Here is a 23,126-nt window from a genome sequence, read left to right as displayed (position 1 = left end):
TGGAATAGGTCTCATGGACTCAAGCATGCATGGAAGGGGAACAGAGGATTCATGTTTACGATCTGGATAAGTGAAAATAAGGGAGTTCGTGATTCAGTAAAGAATGACTTGACAATGGCTCACAGGAAAGAACATAAGGGTATTTAAGGGTTTCAAGAAACCCAAGTTGGGGAAGCAGATGTGGCTCAAGCGATAAGGCCTCTGCCTACCAAATGGGAGGACCCAGGTTCAATCCGTGAGTCCTCCTGGTGAAAAAGAAGAAGAGAAAGCGTGCCCACACAGCGAGCCAGTACCCATGTGGTGAGCCACGTGCCCACACGAGTGCCTGCGTGGTGAGCCAAGTGCCCACGCAAGGGAGTCACACAGCAAGATGATGACACAACAAAAAAGAGAGACAAAGGGGAGAGTCAAAGTGAAGTGCAGCAGAGACTAGGAACGGAGGTGGCACAATTGACAGGGAAACTTTCTCCACATCAGAGGTCCCCAGGATCAAATCCCTCTGAATCCTAGAGGAGAAAGATGAGAAGACAAAAAAGAGAAATAGATATAGAAGATCACACAGTGAATGGACACAGACAGCAAAACAAAAACAAACAAACAAACAAAAACAACAGCAGGACTGGGGGGAGGGAGAGGAAAAATAAATAAATAAATCTTTAAAAAAATGTCTACTATTAAAAAAAAAAAAGAAACCCAAGTTAGCTAGATCAAACTGTTTAGAGTTTTTAGTTGGTAGGGGACTTTAAGAGTTTCTGCTCATTCATTCATTCATTCATTTATTCAACAATGTATATATAAATGAACACCATGTGCAAGATAAAATGCCAGGGGCAGAGGTACAAAGAGAAAAAATCATGGTCCTTAGCAAGCCTGTAGACCCTTAGGCCTCATAGACTAGTTCAGAGAGATTTCTAATAAAACAATGGTTAACATTTTTTGAGATGTTACTATGTGCCAGGTCCTGTTTGGGGTATTTTAAATATATCAAAGTGTCAGTTTCCACTTACACTCCATCTCCAACTTCCCTGGTTAGCATCCCCTCTCATATGATGGGGAAATTGTAAAGTCTGAGTTGAGCCATTTCTCTTTAACTGTCCACTCAGTAGTCACTTCTCAGCACTTCTGAGTCAATGTCACTCTCCCAGAATCTACAATTTATTTTACTGTAATCATCACCTCTGTTAGTTAAGGAAATGTTAGCTGTTATAACAGATAAACCTCAAAATCTCAGTGGCTTAACCAGTAGAAGTTTATTTCAAAGACACAGAGTCCAAAATAGGTGTTTCAATCCGTAGGCATCTCCTAACTAAATGATGAGTCAGGCCCTGGCTGTACCATCTTTAACTCATGGTTCCAAGTTTGCTTTCTTATCTACTTCAGTGGCAGAGGGACAAGTTGCTTGGAGCTTGGAGAACTGAGAGTAGGAGGTTTTTAAGGACTTGGCCCGGAAGGGGCTTACACCACACTTTCTCACATTCCATTGCTTCAAACTCAGCCACTTGGCAACATCTAACTGCAAAGGAGAATGGGAAGTGCAGTCTAGCTTTGTGCCTAGAAGGGAGAGAAAACTGTTTCAGTAATCAGTTTATGATCTGCTATACCTCCTACAGCTCCTGATGCAGTAACTTCAGTAAGACACTGCTCCTCCTCCAAGACTCCTACGCGTTTATTAATGCAGCCAATATTTTTTAAGTTTGTAGCAGACTAAATGTGGCAGATTGTGCTAGCTCACTGGTAATCGATACTAAAGACAGTAGAAAACAAAATCTACAAAATCGACATGATTTTCCTAGTGTTTAGAGTTTACTGGGGGAAATAAGCAACAAACAAATAAATGAATAAATAGACACATGATTACAAATTGTCAAAGTGTCATAAAGGAAACAAAGAAGGTGCAGTGATAGAGAGTAACAGGGATGGGTTTACTTTCATTAGGGTGGTAAAGAAGACCTCTGTGAAAGGTGACTTTTAAACTAATACTTGGAACGATCAGAAGGACCTCTCCCCCATATGGAGAATGTGTGGAAATGCATTTCCAGATGGGGGTGGGGGGGATACGTGCAGAGGCGCTCAGCTCAGAAATGGAGAGCAAGCCAGTGCGGCTGTGCACAGAGGGCAGAGGTTGCAATTGGAGAGGTCAGCTGCCAAGTATTGCAGGGCCTTGCATGGAGTTTGGGGCTTCATTCTAAGAGACACGGGGCTTTTAAGCCAGGGAGTACCTTGACCCAATTTGCATTTTTAAAAGTGTACTTTGCCTGTCTATGGAGAATCGGCTAGTGGAGATGAAGAGTAATGGTAACCTAGAAACAAGTTAGAAGGTAATTGCAGTAACTGAGGTAATCAGTGTTGAAAGCTGAAACTGCAAAGGTGATAATGGAAATGGAGAGTTGTGGACAAACTGGAAATATATTTTGGAAGCAGGATAAACAGCTTTTGGTACGGATTTGATATGGTTGGGGGGGTGACTGCGGGAAATAGAATATTTCAGGGATGAGTCTCAGGTTTCTGGGTTGGGTGACAGGGTAGATGGCCCTTGTCTTGACAGATAAAAGGAAGATTTGGAGAGGTGTAGAGGCTTGGGAGCATCAAACAAGAATTCATTTTTTTGGCAGGTAATATTTGACATACTGGGAAGGAATCCAAAGGAGGTGTCAATAGGCAATTGGATATACAAGTTTGGAGCTTAGAGGAAAGTCTGGATTGGAGAGAGAAATGTGAAATTATTGACATATAGATGACTTGTGATGCTATGGGCATTGCTAAGTTTATCTAGAGAAAGAACATAGGTAGAGAAGTGAAGAGGGTCCAAGGCAAAACTCCCAGGTTCTTTAGTATTTAGAGGTGCATGGAAAGAAGACTGAAAAAAAGAGCAGCTAGAGATATGGTGAAAATCCCCCCAGGAATGTGTGGTGTCATGGAAACCAAGAGAAGACTGTTTCAAGGAGAGCTCAAATAAGATAATGTCAGGAAAGCACCCAGTGGATTTCTCACTACGAGTGTCATTAATGTCTTAGACAAGAGTAGATTCATAGGATATAGGAGGAGTTGGAGTGGAGAGAGCATGCATGCATACCTCTTCTGAGAAATTTGAGAACAGGGGCGTTCTAATGTGGTAGGGAGTATTTGTTGTTTTGTGTTTGTTTGATGTTTTTAAAAGATAGGCCCTAGTGATAGATTGGATGATGTTTAACAACTGGCTTTCTGAAAGTAAAAAGTAAAAAGAGAAAGAAAAAAAATCTGATATTTAGTGTTTGCTGATTTCTGTGGTATAAATAATCCCACCTTAGTTGATTTTTTTAGAAGTTCTTATTGTAGTAACATACATATAATCCAAAGTTCCCATTTTTACCACTTTCAAGTATATAGTTCAATAGAATTAATTACATTTACAATACTGTGCTACAAACACCAATATCCATTACTCCAACATTTTCATCACCTCACACAGAAACCCTGAACTCCTTAAACAGCAACCCCTGCCCCTGACTTCCTGGCCCCTGGTAGCCTACTCTCTCTATGAAATTTACTTCTAGATATTTCCTATGAGATCCTACAATATTTGTCTTTCCATGCCTGGCTTATTTCATACAACATGATGTCTTCAAGGTTGATGCAATGTTGCAGTATACATCAGAACACCATTCCTTTTTAAGGCTGAATAATATTCCATCGTATATATATTCCACATTTTGTTTATCCATTCAACAGTTGACAAATGCTTGGGTTGGTTCCATCTTTGGCTATTGTGAATAATGTTGCTTTAAACATCAGGACACAAGTAACTGTTCAAGTCCCTGCTTTCCATTCTTTTGGAATATTGCTGGGCCATACAGTAATTCTCTCTTCTCTTTTAAGCTACCACCAGTGCATCACTGAATGGGAGCTGAGAAGAGATGTGCACCATTGGCTCTCTCTTGGCTGGTAGGAGCTGGCTTTGCTATACCTTGGTTAATAGAGTATGTTTGTATGCTGATGGGAATAATCCAGTAGAAAGGGAGAAATTGACAATCTGGGAGAGGGGGAGATAAATGAAGGAGGGACATCCTTGAGAAGGTCAGAGGGATTGAGAGCGAGAGCATATATACAGCATATGGCCTTTGATAATAGGAGTTGAGTGCTTGTCTTATAACGGGAGAAGCCAGAGAAGACATGAGAGCATGCTGATGTCTTTGGAGGATGAGTAAAGCTCAGTTTGATATTCTGCTGGCTTCTTTGTCCTTAATGAAGTGTGACTTAGGACATGAGAAGAAAAGCGAAGGGGAGGAAAGTTGGCAGAGGTCACTCCATCTTGCCTTCTCCTCTTAGTCTTTATACCCTCCCCATATAAGCTGGGTCGGTGTATATAGTCCTCCCTTTATTGAAGGAATTAAAACATTGGAGGAGAAAACGTATAACTGAATGTCCAATAAATACTTCCTAAGTCCAGGAGGAAAGCATCTAAGAAGTTAAACTGAAATCAAGGGGTTTGCTTGAGGACACAAACAAACTCTTAACCTACCACCCAGTCCTTAGACTCTCTTCCTCCACTTTCTAATTTCCTTCTTACCTTTGAGTGAATCCTTACACAGATTGAAGGAGTCTTTGTCTAGGACCATACTGTAGCCAGATTTTCTCTAGATTCTTGGTTAACCTACGAGAAATGAATTTCAAGGGCAAGCTGGTTAGTTAGGCCAGTAATTTATTAAGGTGTGTGTGTGGCGGGGAAGAGAAATGGGAGAAAGTAACAGATCCTGGGTCCCAGGTAGAGAAAAAGTGGCTAAAGAGTGATAAAGAGGGCCAATGTGCAGACTACAGTTCTCCGTTATAGATTATAAATGCCCAGGTCTACTTGCATGTTCATCACGGCAGGAGGGAAAAAAGCGAGAGCAGAGGAAAAGGCTAGAGCAGGGCACAGAGGGCAAGAACAGGGGTCAAAAGACAAGAGAGAGAAAAAAACAGGAGAAGGCGGTTTGACCTTTACACTTGCCTTTTTTTTTTTAAAGATTTATTAATTTATTTCTCCCCCCTCCTTCCATTGTCTGCTCTCTGTGTCCCTTCGCTGTGTATACTTCCATGTCTACTTGTATTCTCATTAGGTGGCTCTGAGAACCAGTCTTGGGACCTTCTGGAGGGGGAGAGAGGCATTCATTCTCTTGCACCACCTCAGCTCCCTGATCTGCTGCATCTCTTATTATCTCTCCTCTTTGTCTTTTTTATTTGTGTCCTCTTGCTGCACCAGCTCTCCACGTGGGCCAGCTTGCCACATGGGCCAGCTTGCCTTCATGAGGAGGCCCTGGGTATCAAACCCTTGACCTCCTATATGGTAGACAGGAGCCCAATTGGTTGAGCCAAATCGCTTCCCTGCACTTGCTTTTTGAACCATTAATTATTCTGCCCCTTTGCTAATGACAGGGGAGGAGTCCCAGCTGTTTGCTGTTTTGATTGAGTACCTCACCCATCAACCCCCTGGAGAATATCTGGGGCTACTTCTGGCTTCCAGAGGAAATCTCGTTCTGAACAGGGGAATCTTGCGGGTTCTTCCAGCAACCATCTCGGTGGTACCGATGTCCACGTGGACTTCTTGCCAGGCTCCACATCTGTCTGTTCATTCTCTAACTAGCCTGCTTCAATACAGTGAGTAACCTAGCCACAAGATCCAGCTTTTCTTCCCATCTTGCTCCTTGTGGTATGCTTCCTCAGGCTCAGATGCTCAGTTTGTAATAACTTTGGGGCCACCTGGAAAGGAGAAGGACTGGAGGGAAATTGTAGAGCTTGAAAAGGAAAACCAGTGAAGTCAGGAAATACTGAAGTCCTATGGAGCGTGATGGAAGGAATCATTTTTGTGCTCAAATCTCATACCCTCCTGGTTAAGTTCTTATCCCTGATTCTCCATCTGTGTGAGCAGCAAAAACACTAGTATATTTTCCAGACATTTCTAGCTGTTAACTCTTGGATTTGTTAGACAAATCTCATGTACATACTTGTTCAGACAGAAATTCACTCTCAGACAAGTAAAATCTAATCCATAATGAGGAAGGACATGTTTTCAAGATGCTTCCCTCTCCTTTATGTGAGTCCTTTTATTATGCAAAATAGTGCTCCTTCCTTTTCTTTATTCCATGGGGCTGAGCCCCTAGTCTCCTTACAAAACTCTGTACTTTAGCCCTGCTAGGAGTAATAGAAGGCTTTAGTGCTGTGTCATAAACCTATAAATGGATATACCCTGATAACTCTTTTCTTTTACAGTTTCTCTCTTTTCTGACTGGTAAAAAAGGAGAAAATGTTTATATCTCCAGTTTTGTAAATCAATTCTGCAATGTGCATTTTTAAATTGCCTTATCACTAATTCAAAGACCCAGAGAAGTTGAATTACACACTCAGATCTCAAGGCAAGTATGGAGAAAGTTTGAGGTTGGACCTGGGAATCCAAAGCTCATGCTTTCTTCTATCTTGTTTCCTCTACTTATTACCTCTTTACTTTAGTGCTTCCTCTTACTTTGGTCTTTTGTTTTATTCCTATGTCTGTTTGGCCCCTGAGCTTACCTTGGTCTCCTATTACTAAAGCTTTGACTTTGTCTTTGACCCTTTGCTACACTCAAGGACATGGCTTTGTTCCAGGCTGATCTGGGTAACAAATGTCAAGACTGACTTTCAAAATACTTAACAGCAGGTCCTGCATCCAAACCATCCAAGATGGACACTGGTTGATTCAGCACACTGGTGCCTACCAGCCTTGGAAATGACACACTGACCAAGCTCTGGCCCCAAGACCCATACCTTGGTGCTTTCTGGTGTAGTTGATTAGAACTCCTGCCAGCCTAGCCCAGGTCCCTGAAGAAGGAGACTAGGGAACAAGAATACATTATCTAGACAGTATGGTATTCTTGCAGGGATTGGCAACATGATGTTATATATGTGCAAGTGGAGTCTTGCACAAAGGTATGATGAAAACTTAAAAGAAATGATGACTGAGACCCCATGAGGAAATCAGGGAAGGTTCGCATGAAAAATAAGGCTGTCGCAGTCTTCACAGATGAGAAGCTTCATTCCTGTGTGTGATTCTCGGTGGAGCGTACAATTTATGTAGAAGCACGGTGGTGTGCATTATTACGATGTCATCAGGATATGGCCAGAGAGTTAGGGCGCTATAGTGTAGGGTACATGAAGACCATTAATGGAAGAGCCTTATATGTGCCATGCCACAAACCTGTACTCTACACCTATCATAAAGAATAAAATGTGGTCTAAAGTCTTCAAGCAAGAGAGTGACAGGACTGGGTTGTCCTGTTAGAGTTTTGATAGCTCTAGGAAAAACCAGTTGCCAGTTCTCTCTGATGGTCTCAGTGGCCCATGTGATCACATAAACCACTGCATAATTACCATCCCACTAAGATCTCTAAATTCAGTTCTTCTAAGATAAGTAGGCTCTGATCTATTATATATCTATTCTTAGGCTATAGTTTTATTTATTTATTTATTTTTAAAGATGTATTTTTATTTATTTCTCTCTCCTCTCCCCCTCCTCTTTTGTCTGGGCTCTGTGTCCATTCGCCGTGTGTTCTTCTTCGTCCGTTGCATACTTGTCAGATGGCACGGGGAATCTGTGTCTCTTTTTGTTGCGTCATCTTGCTGTGTCAGCTCTGTGTGTGTGTGGCGCTACTCCTGGGCAGGCTGTGTTTTTTTATGCAGGGCAGCCCTTGTGGGGCACATCCTTGCACATGGGGCACCTCCGCGTGGCATGGCCCTCCTTGTGTGTGGCAGCACTGCACGTGGGCCAGCTCACCACACGGACCAGGAGGCCCTGGGTATCAAACCCATATGGTAGGTGGACGCTCTATTAGTCGAGCCACATCTGTTTCCCATATAGCTTTAACAAACAGAATACTAATTCCTTAACAAAGAACATTTATCTGAGCTGTAAAATGAAAGTATTCTTTGCCTGCTATTAACATACTAATAGAAACAAATTATCAAAACTAAGAGGCCCAGGAATGAGATGGTATTGTGTACTTGCATATTCCTCTAAGTCTACAAAAGATTTCATATCCATTATCTCACTGGCGTTTCACAACTCTCGGCATAAGCTGGAGATAAAGGCTGAGTTAATACCAGCTCAAGAACAGGCCTAAGTGTAATATTTTCTGTGTTCTCCTGAAGTATAAAACATCAGTTCTCAGAATATGATCCAGTTCTAGCATACACTTTTGGTAGAATGGAAATGGAGACCTGTTTGAGCCAGCTTTCAACAAACAAAAATAAGGGAACTTAATTATAAACATACAGCAATGTCTCACAAACTCAAGCACTGGAAGCTCAGGATGGGGTTGAAATCTGGAAATGCTATCATATTTCTCTTTTCATTAATTTTCATTTTTTCAAGTTTTATTGAGATATAATCCACAAGCTACACAATTCATCCATTCAAATCTTAAGATTCAATGATGGTTAACATATTCAGAGTTTGGGCAACCGGTCACAAATCAAGTTTAGAACATTTTCATCGCCCTAGAAAAGCCTTGCTTACCCCTTAGCAGTCACTTCCCATTTCCTTCCAACACTCCATCCCCATCCCAGCCTAGACAACTACTACTCTACTTTCAATCTCCATAGATTTGCCTAGTCTGGACATTTCATATAAATAAAATTATTACAATATGTGGTCTCTTGGGTCTGGCTTATTTCCCTTAGCATAATGTTTTCCACGTCCACCCATGTTATAACTTGTATCAATACTTCATTCCTTTTTATTGCTAGATGATATTCCATTGCATGGATATACTACATTTTATATCTAATTGCTACATTTTATGTCTTCTTTATTTAATGTCAGTGATGGACATATGAGTTATTTACACCTTTTGGCTATTATGAATAATGCTGCTATGAACTTCTGTGTACCAATTTCTGTGTAGGCATATATTTTTATTTCTTTTGGCTATTTATGTAGATGTAGAATTGCTGGATCTTATGGTACCTTCATGTTTAACATTTTGAGGAATTTCCAACTGTTTTCTGAAGGCAGTGCATCATTTTTCATTCCCACTGGCAATGTATGAAGGTTCCTATTTCTCTACATCCTCGCCAACACTTGTTATTATGTCTTTTTGATTATAGCCATCCTAGTGGGTAACGGGTATTTCATTACAGTTTTGATTTGCATTTCCCTAATAGCTAACCATATCGAACATCTTTCCATGTGCTCATTGGCCATTTGCATATCATTTTTAGAGAAATGTCTATTCAAATCTTTGCCCATTTTCCAATTGGGTTATTCATTTTTTATCATTGAGTTGTATGTCTTCTTTGTATATTATAGATACAGCCTCTTATTAGATATGTGCTTAGCAAGTATTTTCTCCTATTCTGTGTGCTGTCTTTTAACTTTTTTTGTGGGGTTTTTTGAAGCACAAAAATCTTTCACTTCATTGAAATCCAATTTTTCTATTTTTCTTTTGTAGCTTGTGCTTTTGGTATTTTATCTAAGAAAGCTTTGCCTAACTCAAGTTCATGAAAACTTATTCCTATGTTTTCTTCTAAGAGATTTATTGTTTTAGCTCTTACATTTAGGTCTATGATCTAAGTTCATTTTTTATGTGATATAAGGAAGGAGTCCAACTTCATTCTTTTGCATATAGACATAACTTCTTTTCATGTTTCATCATCTGCTTCATTATTTTGTTTTTGCAAACTAGTTTCTTCTGCTTGTTTTTGTCCATGTGCTAGAGAAACAAGAAAATTGATAGTTCCCAAGTTTACATGTTCCAGCCACCTGGGAGAGGCCAAATCCTGCTTGTGGTCTCAATGCCAAATTCTCAGGACCAGGACTCTGATGCACCTTGGTTTAGGTGTATGGACCCTGGACTAATTGACAGGAACCAGGGGAAGTCAAGCCTGGCTGCCAAGAGCTCCTGTTTAACACGCAGATACGAGGAGGGGAGGAGCACATGCAGAAAGGGGACTGGCGCTGGGAAGATAACCCGTTAGGTAACGTGTGTGTAACCACGGTTATTTCAGAAAGTAAAGGATTCATTAGGAAGAAGGAGGCAATCGAAAGTAAGGGTAATTTTCATCCATAATGATCCTGAAACCACATTGAAGAGACCTAGTGAGGCCAGCTGTGCAAATGAAGTCACTGAAAATACATAGAGGCATTGAATATTGAAATTGTGTACACATTGGTCAGACTTAGGGCCACTTTCAGCCCTGAATTAAAATGTTTGAAGGCCACCTGCTATAGAGGTGTGACAAGGTGTGTGTGTGGGGTGTTAATTGGGGAGTCAGCCCAGATTGGCAGCCTGACTCGGGTACCTGCTGGCCAGGTGATCCTAAATTGCTCCCAGCCAAATGTGCTGCCAATGTCCCACCGATGCCTGGCCGATTCATTTCCAGGACTGTTGCGAAGCTAAAATGACAAAATGCGGGTCAGAGCACACTGAACACTGTGAAGTGCACAATATAAAGGCAAACTATTACTATGGATGGAAAGGGGTGTGAGACCAAGACCTTAAGAGAGGACACTCCATGGTGGAAGCAGATGAAATGGTTTTTCAGTAAAGTTAAATGGGTGGGAGGGGGGAATGGGGGGAGGTGGTGGAGAACGGGTAGGAGGCAAGAGATAGGAAGTGAAGCTGCTTAAGCTGATATAAATGGTTCCACTACATTTCTTGGATTTTAAAAAGGATGTAACCATTATGCCTTTAACGTAAGATTACATGTGGACATACATTTCTGTTACATGTAGGGCAGGCTTTTCAACCGGGGCACACTATGGACACTTGGACTGTGTGTTTGTTGGATTGTAGGATATTTAGCAGCATTCCTGGACTCTGCCCACTAGATGCCAGTAGTCCCCTCCCCCCAAACCCTGCCCCATCAGGACACTTCTGCACCTCACCCCCCACTGCTGCTGAGAACCAGTGGTACGGGGGAAGGATGGTCAATTCCTGTTCAGCACTAACATGGACAATTTGATTACCTGCAAAGTCTAACTGCAGGTAGGTCCTGCTGGGATGCTGCATGCCATGGGAAGGCATCCGTGGAGAACCTCAGTATTGCCTTCAGTCGACTGCATTTCCTTCCTCAGTGGATAGCTGGTCATTAGTTCCTCATTTAATTCCATCCCTGGATGGTTTCTCAAAATGGTCTTGTTGGTTTCTCAAAATGTTTTGATCGTTGGAGCCTTATCTCTTTCCCCTCACCTTCTCCGTCCATTACCATGCACCTATGCTTCAGCTACAGTGAACTTCCAAGTACTCCCTGGAGATGCTATGCCCAGATATGACTCTGCCTTTACACACAGTTCTCCCAGCCTAGAGTGCCTTTCCTCCACTTCTTTGAATAGGAAAATCCTATAAATACCTTTTCAGACCTAGCTAAAGTATCATTTCCACTGGGAATCCTTTCCTGACAACTTTGGGTGGAATTAGTGGCTCCTCCCTCTGGACTTTTAAAGAACTCAGTTAATTTTTTTGGCTGCAGAACTTTTTGTGTTGAATTGTAATTATCTGTGTTGTTTTGTTTTTTCTTTTTGAGGGGCTGGGGGTGGGGAATGAACCCAGGACCTCCTATGTGGGAGGCTGCCACTCAACTGCTTAAGCCACATCTGCTCCCATAATTATGTTTTAAGTATATGCTTCTCTTAACCCATAAGAAATTGGGTTTCTTAGGGGTAGAGACTGCACCTCCTTCACTTACTGTTTTCTCAGCTCATTCCTCTTTGCCTGGGACATAGTAGGTGTTTTGTATTTTTTTAAAATTTCTAAATAACTTTATTTCAAATTGAAAAAAAAAATAACAGAAAAAGGCAGCTCAGTACTTTATGGAGGGAAGCGGACTTGGCCCAGTGGTTAGGGCGTCTGCCTACCACATGGGAGGTCCGCAGTTCAAACCCCGGGCCTCCTTGACCCGTGTGGAGCTGGCCCATGCGCAGTGCTGATGTGCGCAAGGAGTGCCCTGCCATGCAGGGGTGTCCCCACGTAGGGGAGCCCACGCGCAAGGAGTGCACCCCGTAAGGAGAGCCGCCCAGCGCAAAAGATAGTGCAGCCTGCCTAGAAATGGTGCCACAAACAGGGAGAGCTGACAAAGGAAGATGATGCAACAAAAAGAATCAGATTCCCAGTGCTGCTGATAAGGATAGAAGTGGTCACAGAAGAACACACAACAAATGGACACAGAGAGCAGACAACCGGGGAGGGAGGGGAGAGAAATAAATAAAAAATCTTAAAAAATAAAAAAAGTGGCAGCAGACTTGGCCCAGTGGTTAGGGCATCCGTCTACCACATGGGAGGTCTGCGGTTCAAACCCCGGGCCTCCTTGACCCATGTGCAGCTGTCCCATGAGCAGTGCTGATGCGCGCAAGGAGTGCTGAGCCACGCAGGGGTGTCCCCCGCGTAGGGGAGCCCCATGTACAAGAAGTGCACCCCGTAAGGAGAGCCGCCCTGCACGAAAGAAAGTGCAGCCTGCCCTGGAATGGTGCCGCTCACACGGAGAGCTGACACAGCAAGATGACGCAACAAAAAGAGACACAGATTCCCGTGCTGCTGACAACAGAGTGGACAAAGAAGAACACGCAGCAAATAGACACAGAGAACAGACAACCAGGGTGGGGGGGGGGGAGGCTGGGAAGGGGAGAGAAATAAATAAATAAATAAATCTTAAAAAAAAAAGGTTATGGAAGTATTATTCCCAGAAAGTTCTGTCAACCAGGGTTGGGGGTGGGGGGGGCTGGGAAGGGGAGAGAAATAAATAAATAAATAAATAAATAAATAAATAAATAAATAAATAAATCTTTAAAAAAAAGAGGAAGTATTATTCCCAGAAAGTAGCTGCTTAGAATTGATCAACGTGTGAAGAATGGATGAATGCCTGATTTAAAAGTAGTCCTACTGAAGCACTGGCATCATGGCTGCATGCTTTGTTTAGATAATTAGGTAAGGGTTTCTTTTCCCAACTGCTGATGGAGTTCTTTGATTTAGGAGTACAGAAATACAAGAAGAGGCGTTAGTTGAGCAGTACCCAACAGTCCTCACGGGTAAGGTATGTGAAAATCTCTCTCTCAATTAATTTAGGCATGCATGCAGCTAATGAGGCCGTGCAGAGGGCAGGGAAGATTCCGCCCAATCTCTCATCCCTCGTCCCTGGGCGCCGGCCCGCAGGCCACGTCTCCTTTGGAATCCGGGTGTGGGACTGGGCCTCGGGCTCCGGGCCTGACTCCGTCTTCAGTTGTGGAGTCTCCCGCGGCTCTGCCTTTCCTCCGTGCCCCGCCCACGGGGCCGTGTGCCGGCCTGGCCCCTCCTGCTGCGGGTGCACCGGCTCCCCTTGGCCTCTGAGAGGCTGGGGATCCCGCGCCTGCGCCCAGGCGGAGCACCGACAGCGGCCTTCAGGGGCCGTGGTCTCTTTCCTGCTTTGCAGCAGACCCTGGCTGTGCCGCCGCGTGGTTCCGTCGCACACTCTCACCCGCCGGGTCTCGGGCTGACCATTCTTCATCCCTTTACCACTTAGGATTCCCCTGTCTGTGCATGCGCCCCTCGGGCTGGCCCAAGTCTCCTCTGACCATCCGCTGCATACCCTTCTCAGCACTTTGGGAGGGGCTGTTTATTGCTCCTGTGGTTTCTGGTGGGAAGTGCCCTAGGAAAAACACTTCTTCGATCCAGCCCTCTTTTCTCCTGCTTTCTCTCTGCCCTCGAGATTTGTGGGCGTGTCCATCAGATGCCTCTCTTTGGTAAGAGGGAGCTGGGGACAGCCTCAAAATTCTTTTGAAATCTTTGTCTTAAGCACAGAAGAGTATGTATAGTGAACTACCATTTGACGGAAAAGAGTAAATACGCACACACAAATAAACATGCTTATCTTTGCATGCTTATGCATAGAATTTCTCTGGAATGATACTTTATGAAAGTATGGAATCAGTTGCCTAGCAGAGAGACACACAGGGTGTCCTGAAGAAGGGATATGGGAGGGAAATTTTACTGTATCTTATTTTACAACTTTTGATTTTTGAATCAAAGAAATACATTATATTTTCCAAAAATAAAAGGACAAAAATAAATGGGTAAACATTTTGCAGAAAAAGAGATAGCAATGTTTATAAACATATAAAAAGATGCTGAAACCTACTTTTAATAAAAGCAGCATAACTTTCAACTAGAGGCTTACATACCAGATTGGCAAAGATCCGATGGTAAACGTTAAGTAATGTACAGTATTGATGAGAGTGTGTTAGGAAGCAGGTTTCTCATACACTCTCTGTGGGATGTAAATAGATTTAACTTTTTTTGGAGAGTGGTAGCTATGCACATGCCCTATGACCCAGAAATGTCTCTTCTGGAAACTTATCTGCACATATTTTAAAATATCAGTGCAATACATATAAAGAAGTTCATTGCAGAATTACTTGTATTGGCTAAAGAATGGAAGCAATCTAAATCTCCAGATAATTGGTTAAAGAAATTATGGTGCATTAACGTGGTGCAATATTATCATTGAAAAGAACATATAATTACATGTACTTATATGGAATAACTTTTGAGATCTTTAATTCCATGAAAAAGGTATGATGCAGAAGAGTGTGAATAGCTCGTTTCTCTTTGAATAGTGTATTTCCCTGTTGAACACCTACCTACCTACCTTGCCTTTTTCCTCCTGATCATGATCAGATTCAAGCTAAACATTTTTGGCAAGAAAATTAATGTGATTTGTACTCTCACTGTGTCAGAACTATTCATCTTTGTGATTAATAAGTACCCTGTTGGATGATACTTTGAAATTATATGAAAAACAAAAGCAGCATAACTTTTAACTAGAGGCTTACATATCCCCCTCAGCTTTCACCAAATTATTTTAGTAGTGGCTGATGACCCTTACCCAAATTAATTATTATCATGGGCATTGCAAAATATAATTTTCTTCTCCTATCATTCCTTCTGTATTTATTAGCTGGCAACCTTCCATAATATAATTTTTAATTTTTACTGTCTCTGTGTATTCATGGATATTCTTTTTAGTCTCTGTATTATAGACTATTATCATCTTTACTCTTTTTAGGGCTCAAATTGTCCCACATTTGGCGAGGGGGATCCCCTTCAAGCCTGTGCCCAAATGACACACCACCATCATTCTTCCAGAACTTTCTTGCTTTCTGCTACAAAAAAAAATCTTTTGGACTTATCTGGAGCTATCTCTGCCCCAGCCCTGGGAATCAAGCGTTTCTTCAAGAAGCTGTGGTAGTTTTAATGTGAAATGATATTTGGAACCTGTATTAGCTTCCTACTGTTGTAACAAATGTAACGTGGTAATATGCTTAGTGACTTAAAACAACACAAAATGATCCTACAGTTGTAGAGGTCGAAATCTGAAATGGATCTCAAGAGGATAATATGAAGGTGTTGGCAGGAATGCATTCCTTTCCAGAGACTCTGGGAATTTTCTTGCCTTTTCCATCTTTTATTGACTGCTCACGTTACTTGGCTTGTGACCCCTTCCATCTTCAAACCGGCAATGCTGGTTGAGTCTTTTTCACATTGCATTATTCTAGCACTATTTCTCCTGCCTTCATTTTCCTTCTTTTGAGGACCCTTGCGATTACATTGGACCCACCAGGATAATGCAGGATAACGTCCCTATTTTAAAGTTAGCTGATTAACCAGCTTAACTCCATCTGCAAACTTAATTCTCCCTTACCATGCAACACAACATACTTCCTTGTTCTGGAGATTAGAACATGGACTTTGTTGGGGGTGTGTGAAGTAGGGAACAGCATTATTTTGTGTACCTCAGAAACAAAGATCTGGCTGCATGTGTGCTCTTTACTACCAATGACTGGCATGTCATTACTTCTAGTCTCTTACATGGGACAGAATAGAGAAAATATCAATATTTTTAAAATTTCATGAACTCATACTGATTCTTCCTGTTCAAATCTAACACTGAAGTGTTCTTGTTTACCTTCTCCATATATATCCCAACTCCCACACTGAGAACATAGGTTCCCATCAATACAATAGCGTATAATATAAAATAATAATTTCAGAATTATTATACAAAACTATCCATTAAAAATTTTACTAAGCAAAGTTCAAGATTGCTTTGCTGTTCTTTCAGTTCCTAGAATATATATCTTAAAATAATTTCTTTTTCCATTTGGTTATGTTTTAAATGAATGTTAAGCTCTCTTTATAAATAGATTTAGGCTTTGCTTTTTTCATCCTTTTTAATTTTAAATTTATTTTTTTAATATGCAAACATTTGCTTAGCTAAAAAAATAAAAACTTAGCAAAATCTCACTTCTCTTTCTATCCCTTCATGAAATTTCTCCCTCTTTACACAAAAGGTATATTATAGGTTAAGGGCTAAATTGTGTCCCTCTATAATATATGTTGAAGTTTTAACTCCAACTGTACTGTAGAATATGGCCTTATTTCGAAAAAGGTCATTTGCAGATGTAATTAGTTAAGATGAGGTCACATTGGAATAGGGTGGGCCTTTAATCCCATATGACTTGTATCCTCATAAGAAGAGGACAAGAGATACTTAGACAGAAGCCCAGGAGGGTATAGCCTGGAGTTTTGTAGCTAAAAACATGGAATGCCAAGGATTCCCAGCCACCACCAGAAGTTGGAAGAAGTAGGGAACGATTCTACCCTAGAGCTATCAGAGAACTTACGACCCCGCCAACATCTTAATTTCAGACTTCTAGCCTCCAGAAGTGTAAGAAAATAAATTTCTGTTGTTTTAAGCCACCAAGTTTGTGGTAATTTATGGCTCCATTTTATAGTTCCTTTTGATATTTGGAAAGTTTGCATTTTCATTATATTGTCTGTCTTACTACTTTTTTGATTTTTCATCTTTTCATTGTTTTTATTTTTTAAAAGTTACTTAGATTACATAAATATTACAGAGAGTATATAGGGGATTCCTATATGCCCTGTTCCCCACACCTCCCACATTTTCCCACATTAGCAATATCTTTCTTTAATGTGGTACATTCATTGCAATTGATACACATAATTTGGAGCACTGCCACTATGCCTTACTACTCTTATGTAATGCCTGTTTCACTCTGTTTTCTTTACTTAGGACTCTACTCTTTCATTTGTCTGTTTTAAGTGATATTCTTTAACTCCCACACCTTATCTATGTGTTGTGGATTGAATGATGTCACCCATAAAGATATGTTCAAGTCCTAACCCCTGGTCCTGTGGATACGAACCCATTTGTAAAATGATTTGACTATGTGGTTACTTAAGGTGAGGCTAAACTGAATCAGAATGGTCCTTAGTTTAATGTAACTAGAGGTCTTAAAAGCAGAGGAAATGTGAACATGTTAGAGTAGGAGAGAGATGGCCATGTAACAGAGACAAATTGAGTTATGCATTGCCAGCAACCCACCATCAGAATGCTATAGACTTCAGAAAAAGCATAATCCTACCAACACCTTGACTTTGGAATTCTAGTCTCCAAAATGGTGAGAAAATTCCTGTTATTTAAGGCCCAAACAGGTTGTGGTGTTAGTTAAAGTAGCCTTGGTAAACCAAGACAGTATATTGCAGTCAATTTGCTTTTTTCTACTTCCCTCTCTGTTTCTCCTTTATCTTCCCATTTATTTTAGCTATGCTATTTCTACTTTGTCATAACTCACAACATTTACATACTATTATTCCTTTCTTCCTTGTTCCCACCATTTTTAGTCTTAGACCTATGACAAAGTATATTCAATTTTCACCAAAAGTCCTTTTGTTGACATTTACCTGATTATCTTTTTTTTAAAAGATTTATTTTTATTTATTTTTCTCTCCTTTCCCTCCCCCCCAGTTGCCTGCTCTCTGTGTCCATTTGCTGTGTGTTCTTCTGTGTCCACTTGTATTCTTGTCAGCAGCACCGGGTATCTGTATCTGTGTCTCTTTTTGTTGCGTCATCTTGCTATGTCAGCTCTCATGTGTGCGGTGCCACTCCTGGGCAGGTTGCACTTTTTTTGCGTGGGGCAGCTCTCCTTATGGGAGAGCACATTCCTTGCACATGGGCTCCTCTACGCAGGGGATACCCCTGCATGGCATGGCACTCCTTGCATACATCAGCACTGTGTGTGGGCCAGCTCACCACATGGGTCAGAAGGCCTTGGGTTTGAACCCTAGACCTCCCATGTGGTAGGCAGATGCTCTATCAGTTGAGCCAAATCCACTTCCCTATCTGATTATCTTTTGATTATATGATGCTGCTTCTCTAGTAGATTCTTTAAGAAGGGCTTCTAAATATAGTTTTACTATTTCAAGGACAACTTAGTTGGATGTAAAATTCTTTATTTATACTTTCTTCCCTTGAATGTCTTGCAAATATTGCTCTATGCTTGTCTTACTTTGTATATTACTGTCATCATATCTTTTGATAACCTGGATGTTTATTTTGTATGCAACTTGGTCTTTTGCCTATGAATACAAAACCTCCTTTTTTTATTTTCTTGTCAAATAATTCTCTGATAGTATATCTTGGAGCTGACCATTTCAGGACAATTTCTCCAGGTACATTCTTTTAAAATGTAGATTAAGATTTCTTATTTCTAGAAATTTTATTCATTACAGTTTTAAATATTTCTTCAGATCCAATGTTTACTTTTTCTTTTTCAAGGAATTCCAATTATATGTATGTTGGATCTCCTTTGCCTATCTTTTAATCCAGTTTTTCTCCCTGATTCTACTTACCTCTGACTTTGTGGTTGTTCTTTTGGTTGTTTTATTTCTTCTCCTTAATTCCTCTTCTTGTATGTTCAATTGAATCTATTCTCCCTGTTACATATTTTTTACATTAATTACGTCAGTGGTTTTTTTTTTTTTAATAATAAGCTTTATTTTTAGAGAAGTTTTAGATTACAGAAGAGTCACATCAAAAGTATAGGGGATTCCCATATAACCCACCCTCTCTCTCACCTCCATTTCCCCCTATTAATAATGTCTTACATTAGTGAAGTACATTTGTTATAATTGGTGAACTAATATTGAAGCATTGCTTCTAATCAAAGTCTGTCATTTACATTATGGTTTATACTTGGCAGGGAACTGTTTTATAGGTTTTGACAAAATGTATCATGGTCTGTATCTGTCATTGCAGTATCATGCAAAACAAGCCTAAAAATGTGCTATGTGCCACCTATTCTTCCCTCCTCCTTTCCTCGGAACCTCTGGTAACCACTATCATTATATCAATGTTGCAAGTTCTTCCATTGCTACAAAAACGGTAAGTCTAATTTGGTCTGTGGTTGCATTCCTTCCTTATGTTTGTTCATTCTTCAGTCTTGAGGAATTTGGGATGATGATGTCTGTTCTGCCTCAGATTGAGAGGAGGCTTAGTTTTATGGGGCAGTTGGAAGGAATTATTTTGCTTGCAGTTGTAGATACTCTTTGTTTTTTGGGAATGGGGTTGTAAATCATCATTTTGTTAGTTATACCGGGTACGTCCAATGAAACTGGAGAGTTGGTATTGGCCGCAGCTCTGATGAAATTCAGGGCTCAAACAGCATATGAACAGACCAAAGATTTAAGTCTCTGGGACATATATTTAATGGGTATAGTTCTAATTTCCTTAATACATCTTATAATTAGATTTTCATTTTTGAGAGGATTTTGTCTTAAAAAGTTTTTTTCTTAAGTTCTGTCTCGTTTCACATGACTCTGTTTTATTTTCTTTGGTTTTGGTTTTTGTCTTTTCTGTTTTTGTGTGTGTGTGTTTAATATATATATATATTTCCCATTAGAATTTTGGGGAAAAAAAATGTGAGTGCTTGTTTAAAGAAATTTTTTTTTTAATTGGACTTTTTTTGTGTGTGAGAATTTTTATCAACTGAAATATTTGATTTTTACCTTCCATTTTTTCCCCCCCTCAGGACTACCTTATGTGGATGTTGTTTTCTGTTTACTGCTTGTTTTGAAATGTGTTATGGTTTCTCCTGGATAAGCAATAGTAGGCAGATATGATGGGTTTGAGGGGCTTACTAGGTTTCTAAGTTCAAGAACACTTTTCTTGGTATAATGAAGTGTATTTTTTTAATTGAAGGTGACTTTTGGGGAGCAGAGAAGTTGATATATTCTGAATTTGTTATTTTTCTCTACTGGTCCTTAATATTCACTGCTTCTGATTTCCCATTACCATGAAGTCTACCAAGTGCTAAACCAACTTTCAAATCAGCTCCCTCTAACTCAGAAATGGTGCCTTCCAGAGACCCCAAACTCTAGGCCTGCACTCTTTCCATCTCTTATAATTTCCCATATTTCAGGGAGATCCACCAGCTCACAGACCTATTCTCAGTATTTGTCCATTCAGGGTTGAACTTTTTTGGCGTGGTGAGATTGAATTCTTTTTCATTTCTATCAACTCCTTGATGTACTTTTTTTTTTTTCCCCAGTTCTCCTTTGATTCTCTGTTCCTGCATGTGCACTGGAGTTGGCTATGCTGGTTTTGAAGTGCTTGTTTCCCTATTTATGAGGATTTTATGTTTGTAGTATTGCTTCTTTTTAATACTCTAAGCACAGTTACAGGTGGTTTTATTCACTCTCCCTGTTGCTCTGTATTGTGTCTAAATGATTTTGTTAGGGGCCTCATATTCAGGTGGCTGATTTTATCATATAGAAGCCCTTTTTTTAATATTCTAGAGATGTATTCTCATTGTTTGGTGGTCTTATTGTTTTTATTAAGGAGGCAGATAACAGTCAAAGGACCATTCTATTGACAGAAAGTTAAGTATCACTTTCTCCTTGCAACTTTAAAGCTTTCATTTTGTCTTTAGTTTTCAGTACTTTCACCACTATGGACCTAAGATTTCATCCTGCTCGTAATTCATAGGGATTTTGAATCTATGGCTTGATGTCTTTCATCAGTTTTGAAATATATTCACTCATTATACTTTTAAATATTGATTTTGATCCCTATTCTTTCTTTTCTTTTGGGACATGAGAGTTTCAATGCTAACACCAGAAAAGTCCCAAGTGAACAGAATGAGTTATCTCCCTAAACATAGTAAGGAGCATTGTTATGAAGTCTGATTAACGTAAGTCCAACATACAGATTTTTTTTCTGTTTTTTTTTTTTCCCCTGTTGTCTTTCTTTTATGATAGCCTATCTCCTTGTGTACTTGGTTCCTTTTAACTGGGTGCTTGACACTATATTTTCAAAGTAGTTTATAAAAATAATCTGAGGTCTGGTAGGATGTTTATCCTTCTCCACAAAGAATTTGTCTCTGCCTGATGTATGAGGCCACCAACATTCGAGGAAATCTGATATTTTAAGAATATGAGAGATCCGTAATCCAACGATGATTCAAAGCTGAGCTGCAATTCCCTGAAAAAGTCTGATTATTTTAGTTCATTCTTACTTCTAGGATTTAGCCTTTGGACATCCCAAGTCAAGCAAGGAGAATTTACCAGGGCTGTATGATTTTGCTGAATCCTAGATTCCAATTTTGCGCTATAGTTCTGTGATGTTTTTAAACATGCTATTTTACCTCTCATCCATTCCCTCCATTCTCACCAGATGACCTCAGAGGAAAACATGTGCCCGTACGCTGGGCTTGCTTTCCTGGGTCTCCACCACTTTCCTGGGTGTTCCTTCTCCCTCTGATCCTGGCTTGGTAGTTCTTCACTCCCTTATTAGCCCTGTTTTGCTTTCAAATACATGTCATGTTCTAAACTGCTTTTCTAGTTATTTTCAGCGAAAGGGTTGGTTAAATTACTTAGTTCTCCCTTATTTCTGTACTGCTTTAAAATATATAAAATATGTTAATCTTAAACAGTCCTTATTTTTCCTTTCCTCTTTTGCTATTACATGAGCAAAAGAGAAGGATGGAGGGAATCATTCAGTCTGTATTTCTTAGAAATAAATTACTCACAATTCCATTCTTCTTTCTTAGGTCCTGGTTTTCTGTTGCCAGCACAATTTCCTCCTCTCAGGGCCATCACTTTTTGCTCTGGCTAGTCTTCAAAGCTGCAGAGAAAGAAATACAGTCAAAGATAAAGACAAAAGATCTGATTATTGCTTTTCTGGGCCCAACAGTTGCTTTTCCTTTAAGCTTCTCATTGTATAGGGTTTGAGGAAGTCATGAAGATTTTAGTCCTCTCCATGAAAGCCCTTCACCTCTCTGCTTCCAGTTGTGCACATTTGCTGTGTATCTTCTATTGTCCAGCTTTTGAAAGTTACATTTCCTTAAGTAAGAGACTGAGTGTATTAATACCCAGCTCTAAACAAGGTGATGACTCAGCAAAGACTGAGTGAGCAAAGATTAATCCAATAATTACAGCGGGTTGGAGAAGCTTTGCCTTTCAGCCAGAGCTTGAGAAGCAGCCGAAGCTTTGGCAAGATTAGGGTAATGGCCGTCCCTTGAGGCAGCCACAGATTTCTAAAATATGCAGGAAAAGTTGCTCCCTCCTCAGAGGAGCTCTTCCTGTAATCTCCCCCTGCTCTCTTTGCAGAAGGGAACAGAGGTGCATTTCATGTGGCAGAAGATACTTCAAAGGAGTTTGTTTAGACTTGGAAGAATGTGGCGTTTGTTTTTGTAACCTCTTTGGTTCTAGTTATGAGTTAGCAAGACGGGAGGTCCACACTGTTTTTAGGCTTTCTGTGAGTAACCACCACAAGTCTTAAGCAATAAAAACTTCTCTTGCCACATCGTCCCACCTGGATACATGACAATTTTTTCTCATTTATATAGATAGTTAGATGCCATCCATGTAAATTGATTAGTTAAATTTGAACGAAAGAATTTTTTTTTCTTGCAACCACTTCCTTCCCAGATTTCAATGGCTGGGTATTGTCTTAATTAAAATAAAGACTTTGTTTGAAACCCCATTCTTAATAATCTCTGGTTTAATGTTTGGTTTAGTTTCATTTCCCCCTTTTTCCTCTGCTGTTTAAAAATTAGGTTTATTTAAATGCAAAGAATGTACTGTTTATTCAACCAACTTGTATCTGTGTGGAAAAGAAAAGAAAAACATCCAGTCTGGTTTCATTGCTACTCTACTGTCTCGGTGTAATGGCTCTGTGGTTTGTTTTTTCTCTTTTGTGTGCATTTTTGCTTCCAGCTGTGCTGCACACATAAAACTGCTCTGTGGTGAGACTCTTTGGTAAACTATGCTACTTAAATGTTCACTGAACAAACAATTGCTCATCAT

General features: G+C 40.3%; 1 long non-coding RNA gene across 1 annotated transcript; it reads right to left on the bottom strand.

Moving 5' to 3' along the window:
* Positions 1–1,227: 1,227 nt before the first annotated feature.
* Positions 1,228–22,342, bottom strand: LOC111759260 (uncharacterized). The gene is made up of 4 exons (XR_002793315.2): positions 22,254–22,342; positions 21,848–21,942; positions 4,547–4,630; positions 1,228–1,551 (listed from the first exon to the last, which is right to left on the bottom strand). It is a non-coding gene; the product is annotated as an uncharacterized lncRNA (long non-coding RNA).
* Between the last annotated feature and the right edge of the window lie 784 nt (positions 22,343–23,126).

The sequence above is a fragment of the Dasypus novemcinctus genome, chromosome 5 (assembly GCF_030445035.2).
Source record: "Dasypus novemcinctus isolate mDasNov1 chromosome 5, mDasNov1.1.hap2, whole genome shotgun sequence".
In the NCBI taxonomy this organism is placed as follows: domain Eukaryota; kingdom Metazoa; phylum Chordata; class Mammalia; order Cingulata; family Dasypodidae; genus Dasypus; species Dasypus novemcinctus.
This window is presented reverse-complemented; position numbering and strand designations above follow the sequence as displayed.